Source organism: Echinops telfairi, unplaced genomic scaffold (assembly GCF_000313985.2).
Source record: "Echinops telfairi isolate 266 unplaced genomic scaffold, ASM31398v2 ScPeMD7_4225;HRSCAF=4972, whole genome shotgun sequence".
NCBI classification, from domain to species: domain Eukaryota; kingdom Metazoa; phylum Chordata; class Mammalia; order Afrosoricida; family Tenrecidae; genus Echinops; species Echinops telfairi.
Window position 1 is genome coordinate 19,159,165 of NW_022108124.1, and position 6,923 is coordinate 19,166,087.

The 6,923-nt window shown below is 51.3% G+C and overlaps 1 protein-coding gene and 1 pseudogene across 1 annotated transcript in view; one reads left to right on the forward strand and one right to left on the reverse strand.

Moving 5' to 3' along the window:
* The window catches only part of LOC115871246, a 2,814-nt pseudogene extending 1,036 nt beyond the window's left edge, over positions 1-1,778 (forward strand).
* Positions 1-6,923, reverse strand: part of MED12L (mediator complex subunit 12L) — a 370,846-nt gene that overhangs the window by 326,651 nt on the left and 37,272 nt on the right. The window lies entirely within an intron of this gene.

Genomic DNA, 6,923 nt, shown 5'->3' on the forward strand with positions numbered 1-6,923 from the left:
TTTTAAGAAAACATTTTAAAGAATTACCTTTAACAAAAACAACAACTGGGATGATGCCATCCAGATAAAAGAAGGCTGAAGAGAACCGACGACTCAAGGGGACGAGGGGTCAGGACAGCCCAGCACCCGAGACGAAGCCAGGTGTGGGCAGTTCCTGGCTACTGCTACTAACCACTCCGATTTAGATCACAGAGGGTCCCTAGATAGACTAGGAACAAGCGAAGAACAAAACGCAATGTCATTTTAGGAAGACCAGACTTGCTGGTCTGATAAGCGATGAGCAGAATGCCCGGGACTGTGGTCCTACAAACTCGCTGCCACTGACTGACTTCCGGCTCACAGTGACGCTAGAGGGCAGCGTAGAACTTCCACTGTGGGCTTAACGAGGCTGTAAACCTTTAGAGGAGGAGAAAGCTGCATCTTTCCCCTCAAGGATTGACCGGTAGTTTCGAACTGCTGACCTTGTGGTTAGCAAGCCAACACATAATCCATTATGCCAACAGGGCGCCTCCGCGGCCCTTAGTCGTTCTTTAAGTCTGGAACTGAACCTGTCCCTGGAGACCACCGTTCAGCCGACCTACAGACAGGCCTGTGAAGTGAATAGTCACACCTGTGAGAAACAGACTCCTCACGATACCAAACACCTAAGACTGAAGGACCAGCCTTTACTCAAACACAAAGCTCACACAGTCGGAAGGGTGAGAAAGAAGGCTGCCTCGTAGCTGGGGAACTCAAGGGGGGAAGTGGGGAGACCGGCTGCTGCACTGTGGGAATTCCAGCGAATGTCAAGGAACCAAGTGTGTACAAATTGCTAGATGGGAAGCGAATGGTCTACGTAAACTTTCATCCAAACAAGCCACACACTTTAAAAAAGAAATGTATACACATTAGCACACAAAAGACATCTGGCATGAGCTCTTCAGACGGTCAGTGTAGATTTCAGGGTGGAGCAGGTGGGAGCAGCAGTGAGAAGCGACCGGCACACCCAGCAGAGGCAGAGGAAGCAAGAAGGTGTGTGAGCCATCGCTGGGGGGGCACCTTGGCTGGGGGAACAACCACACAGATCCAGGTTCCACAGCAGCGGGTCAATGATGCTGACAAGAGGGAGGGGCACTTCCAGCAGGAAGTGCTGGGGGGAAATGTGGCCTCCTTGCGCAGGCTAACGGACGGGGGCTGGACCTTGCTCAGGAGCACCTGGCCACTGCACTACAGAAGCTGGAAGAATCAGAGGACGCCGTTGCTGAGAATGAGAGAGACGCATGACGGTGACCGAGAACCAGGCCTTAGAAGACGAACTTTAGGAAATCCAACTCAAAAAAGGGAAGCACACTGCTGAAGAGGCAGACTGGGAGTCCAAGGAGGTCGTCTGCCAACTGATGATCCCTGAAGGGGATCGCACAGGGGAAAACACCGAGCTCGGCGAGTTCTGTTGCCGAGAGATGGATGAGCAGATCAGACTGGTGGGCCAGAAGTCGAAGCATCTGAGTGAGCTACAAGTCGTCTCACAGAGAAGACAAATGTGAAGAGGAGATCAAGATGCTTGGGGATAGACTCGAGGAGGCAGTAGCCAGGCTGGGAAAGACCGATGGGTGATTTGGAAGTCAAACTGACGGGCACCCAAGAGGCACACCCGCTGTTCACAAAGGATGGACTAGTCTGTACTTGACCTAAATGAGGTGCGGAGGACTCCCATCCCGTCCAGCCACTTCTCTGACATCTCCCCCCACCCCCACCCCACCAAGGTCAGCCTGCTGGAAGCTGGGAGACCTTTAAACTGAGGGCAGATCTTTAATTGGAAGGATGCCTTCTTCTTTCACCCACACACCCCGTCACTTCTTTGTTTTGTTCCCTTTCAATGTCTCAAACTCTCTCTGCCTCTCTCCCCAGAGACCTCAACTAGGCTAGGGGCGGAGCACCTTTGGGAACATTTCAGGGAATGGGCACACACACACGGTGCCAGTGTCTTTAAAAGCACCTTGTGATGTAGACACACACTTGGTAATGACCTGGTGTTCTTATAGTTGTGGCAACCATACGTGACACATTCCAGCCGTGCCACAGCTCAGAGGCAGCCCTCTAGTCTCACCCTCTCTTACTTTGGAAGATACCTTCTGCCTGGACTTGCCTTCCAGGGAACAGAACAAAGCCAAGGGACAGGTTCCCAGGTGGGAACCCTCACCGCATCAGCCAAAGTGGACAGGTGATTCCAAGAGGAGTTAGCTGCCATCACACACAGCACCCACACACAATGTTTTAATGCTATTGAAGTTTTCACCTTCATTCTATCTTGGAGCAAGGTGAATTGTATTTCATGTCATCAGAAAGGACCAAACCAATTAGTCCGCTGAGATCCCTGGGTCTGGGGGTTACAGCGCTGTGCCCTCCTTTCTCCTGCCCCAGCTACTCACAGAATGCAGCACGTGCCCCTCTGGGGGTAACCGCTTACTTGCTTCCTGCCTTTTTTTTTTAAGTCAGAGAAGAAAACCATGTACCAGGATTCAGTCATCCAAAACTCATCTTGTGGCCCTACTCTGGGCTGACGCTGCTGTCTCTCAGAGTCAGCGGTTCTTAACCTGTGGGTCGTGACCCCTTTGGGGGTTGAATGACCCTTTCACAGGGGTCACCGGACTCCTAACAGTAGCAAAATAACAGTTATGAAGTAGCAACGAAAATAATTTTACGGTTGGGGGGTCACCACCACATGAGGAACTGCATTAAAGGGTGGAGGCATTAGGAGGGTGGAGAACCATGGCTCAAAGTGCCGGAGAAATCGCGAATAGCTTCTGCACAAAACCCGTCTGCAAAATCTCTCTTCTCGGGAAACACGACCTCTTTGGGGCTGGGGTGCACAGGCCACCCCACTTGGCTGTGAGTTCTCCCTCTACTCTGCAGGCTGGCGGGGTGCTGGTCTTGCCAAAGCCTGTTCCTCACCCAGCGCCCCCTTTTGGTGAGGTTTCTGTGCGGTGTGTTAGGTGTGCGTCCTGCAACTTAATGGCTTAAAATGTACTTTCCTTTGGTGTGGTCTTGTTTGGGGTCAACTAGGAAGGAGGGAGGGAGGGGGAGAGAAAGATACCAACAGGACAACTGTGTCAATACTGAAAACTGACACGTGTCTATCTGCAATTAAGAACCAGCCCTCCCACCCCCACCCCCCCAAAAAAGTCAGGGTCATGGAAAAAAGGAAGAGGAGCAAGAGTAGTTTAGATTTGAGGTTTTTAAAAATACATAACCATCAAATGCCATGTAAGAAACTCGGCTGGATTCAGAGGGTGGGGGTGGAAAGTATAAAATACATATTTGGAACAGTGGGAAAATTTATATAGACTCATCTTAGATGATGTTATGAAATTATTATTTAGTTTTATTTAGCATGACAATGATGTTTCAGATACGCAGGAAAATGGACTTATTTTTAAGTGCTGCACCCTGAGGTATTTGTGGGCAGTGTCCTGACATCTCCTATAAAGTGCGCGTGTGCACGTGTGTGCACATGCCTCACAAGCGTCTAAGGAGACAGCGCAAATGGCTCGAGTGTTGCACGCCACTTCATAGTGTGTTACCTCTGGGTGGAAAGTATCTGGGGTTATTGCATTTTCTTTACATTTGAGAATGTTCAAGTGAAAAGCTGGAAAAAGAAAAAGGCCAGCAAGCACCCATTCTCTCCCCTGCACAAAATAAGACCCTAGAGCAGCGGTTCTCAACCTGTGGGTCGTGACCCCACTTGGGGGAGCCGAACAACCCTTTCACAGGGGTCACCCAATTCCTAACAGTAGCAAAATGACAGTGATGAAGTCGCAACAAAAATAACTTTATGGTTGGGGGGTCACCACCACATGAGGAGTTACACTAAAGGGTTGCAGCCTTAGAAAGGTGGAGAATCGCTGCCCTAGAGGATTGGCACAAGAAGGCCTTCCTCCGAGCACACTGTGGATTCCCCAACCCTTAGCAGAACCTGCACATGCCACCCACTCAGGGTCAAGAAAACCGGCTGAGCTTATCCAAGACTCCGCCCCCAAAACCAAACTCACTGCCATCGAGTGATTCTGGGGGGTTTCCAGGTCACATACATTAAAAGTAGCCCGAGATTTAGAAGAAGAAAAAAAAGAACCAACAACTGAAGCTCGGCTCAGATCATCACTGTTATGGAACAGACCAGAGCTCCAAAAAGACAAGACTTGACAGAAAAAGGAGAGACGAGCAAATGAGGCTACACCTTTCGAATCCCTTCGTCCCCAGCCGAGAAATGGCCTCAGGGACAGCTGGCCAAATGGTTGTCTCAGCACAGGCAGGAGCTGTGACACGTATGCTCCAAACATGATGTCTGGCCGTGTCGACCAGAGGAAGAGGAAGGAGGGAGACGGTGATGATCGTGGAAAACCTTAGCCTAAGCCTTTTGTGATATGCAAATGCCTATCCCGCCTAGCAGGTCACCTTGGCTGGAAACGGAGGTAACGTAAATGAATGAGGTGTGCGGGCTTCCAGAAGACCCCCCACTCGGGAAGCCATTGCTCGGTGGTAATCCAGTCTCCTCCAAGCCCGAGAGGTGGCACACAGCAAAGCAAGCGGGTTCACGCTCTCCTTCTCGGAGGACACTTTAGCCTGCGCTCACACTCAGTGTATGTGCAACCTGGGAACAGACCACAAAACGTAGATTTTAAGACCAAAAAAGATGGGTGGCAGGGGGGAGACCTTCCATCAAATAAAGCAAGTACAGTAACACATTCCCCCGTAGTCCCAGAGTCTAATGTAGGGGCACCGAGGGGATGGGGAGGGCAGTTTGGAGAGAGGACCGAATCAGTCTTACAAGAAACATTAAGGAACAGCATACTTTTTTACTAAAAACATGTCCGGCCTTCATCAAGACGAAATGTGTGAGGTTTTCATAAGCGGCATTCGGGTTCCATTTCTTTCTCTCTCTCTTTTTTTTTTAATACTTTTATTGGGGCTCTTACATCTCTTATCACAATCCATACATTCATCCAGTGTGTCAAGCACATTTGCACATATGGCGCCATCATCATTTTCAAAGCATTCTCTTCCCACTTGAGCCCCTGATACCAGCTCCCCATCTTCCCCCTCCCTCCCCCCACCACCTTCCCTCATGAGCCCTTGATAAGTTATAGATTATTTTTTCTATATCTTACATCATCCTCCATCGCCCCTTACCCACTTTTCCGTTGTTTGTCCCCCTGGGAGGGGGTTCTAGGTTGATCCTTGTGATCGATTCCCCCTTTCTTGACGTCTTATTTTTCATCCTGAACTAGTTCCAGCTCAGTTAGCTGCTCTGGGCTGTGCAACCCTTACCCTGCTGCCCGAAGAGCCATCCGCGCACATCCCGTCCAGGAGGAAAAGAAGATGCAGCCATGGGGAGGTGTCGATCAGCCGCATCCGGTCTTCTTGAAAGTTGACTAGGTGGTGCGGTCGTTACACACTTGGCTGCTAACCACAAGACCAGCGGTTCTAACCCACCGGCGGCTCCCTGGGAGGAAGATGTGGTCAAATGCTTCCAGAAAGATTACAGAGCAGGAAACCCTAAGGGGCAGTTGGACTGTCCGACATGGTCTCTGGGAGTCGGCACGAGTTGTGTTCATTGTTTTGTTGGTGATGGTGCTTCGGGGTTTGGTTTTTATTCTAACGAGGACCCACACAGGGCCCACCAGAAGCCTTGGGTTCTGAGAACGTTTTGGTCTTGCTCATGTCTTTCACCCGGAGGAAGGCAGAATCCCTGCCGCTTCTCACCGCCATCACCAACCTCAACAGCTCATGGTCACCACCACCTCCTGCTCGCACACAACAAGGGGGCCTAAGTGGACACGTCTCCCCGGCTTCTGCGCGTTCAGCAGAGCAGCCAGAGGGAGACTTCTAAAACCTCAGGTTAGGAGCTCGTGTCCCTCCTGCTCAAATGCTGAAATGGCCCCACGTGTGACTCGCTGTATAGGCCACGTGCTCCGTGATGACCCACAATCCTCGTGTGATGCTGCCCTGCCGCCCCTGCTCGCCTGTCTGGCCTCCCCGTTTCTCTCATGCAACACCAGGCACACGGGCCTCCCAGTTCCTCACACAAGTCAGGCAGACCACCCCCGAGCTGTGCGACCGGTGCACTGACCCATTCCCTCTCCCAAGAGTGTCCTTTCCCTGCGTGTCGACAGAGTCCACTTCCAGACCACCCAAAGTCATCGCTCAAAGTGCACGCTCTCAATGAGACGCCCGGTGGCCCCATTTAAAACTGGAACTGCCCACCCCGTTTCCTTCACCGCAGCGCCTTTAACTCTCCAGTTCGTCACACCGCTTGTCTTGTAAAACCTCATGTAGTTTGCACAGGACCATATCTTCCGTCTGGTACCACACCCTGAAAGCCAGGTCCACGCTACCGAGGATCATTATTTTATTGGCTGGTGCGTGCCAAGCACACAAACTAAGGCCTGGCCCCTCGCACACAGAGCAGACACTCAGCAAATACTTTTCGGAAGACTTAATGAATGATAACCTGCTTGAACAGAGAATACGCGCACCTTGTCAGTCCTCTCTCCCTGGCGTCTGCTGCCAGATGGAACTTGGCTGCAAGCAGGGAAGACTAGAGTGGCATCCACTGGTGTTTCACTGACGATGCCAGGTTTATGCCGCAATAAACCAAGGATAACCTTGCGAAGAATGGGGATTTCGGGACACGTCGCTGTGTTCATGCGGAACTTGTGCGTGGATCCAGAGGCAGCTGTGCAAGCAGAACAAGAGCATCCGGCTGGGTTTAGAAACCAGGAGAGGTGTGCATCCGCAATGGCATCCTCTCCTCATACTGAATCATCTACCTGTGTGCTGAGCTAATGCTAGGAGACGCTGGCTTATAGGAAGAAGAGCCCAACAGGCTGCGCTGTGCGGATGACACCGCCTGGCTTGCTGACAGTGAGGAGGCCTGGAAGCGCTTG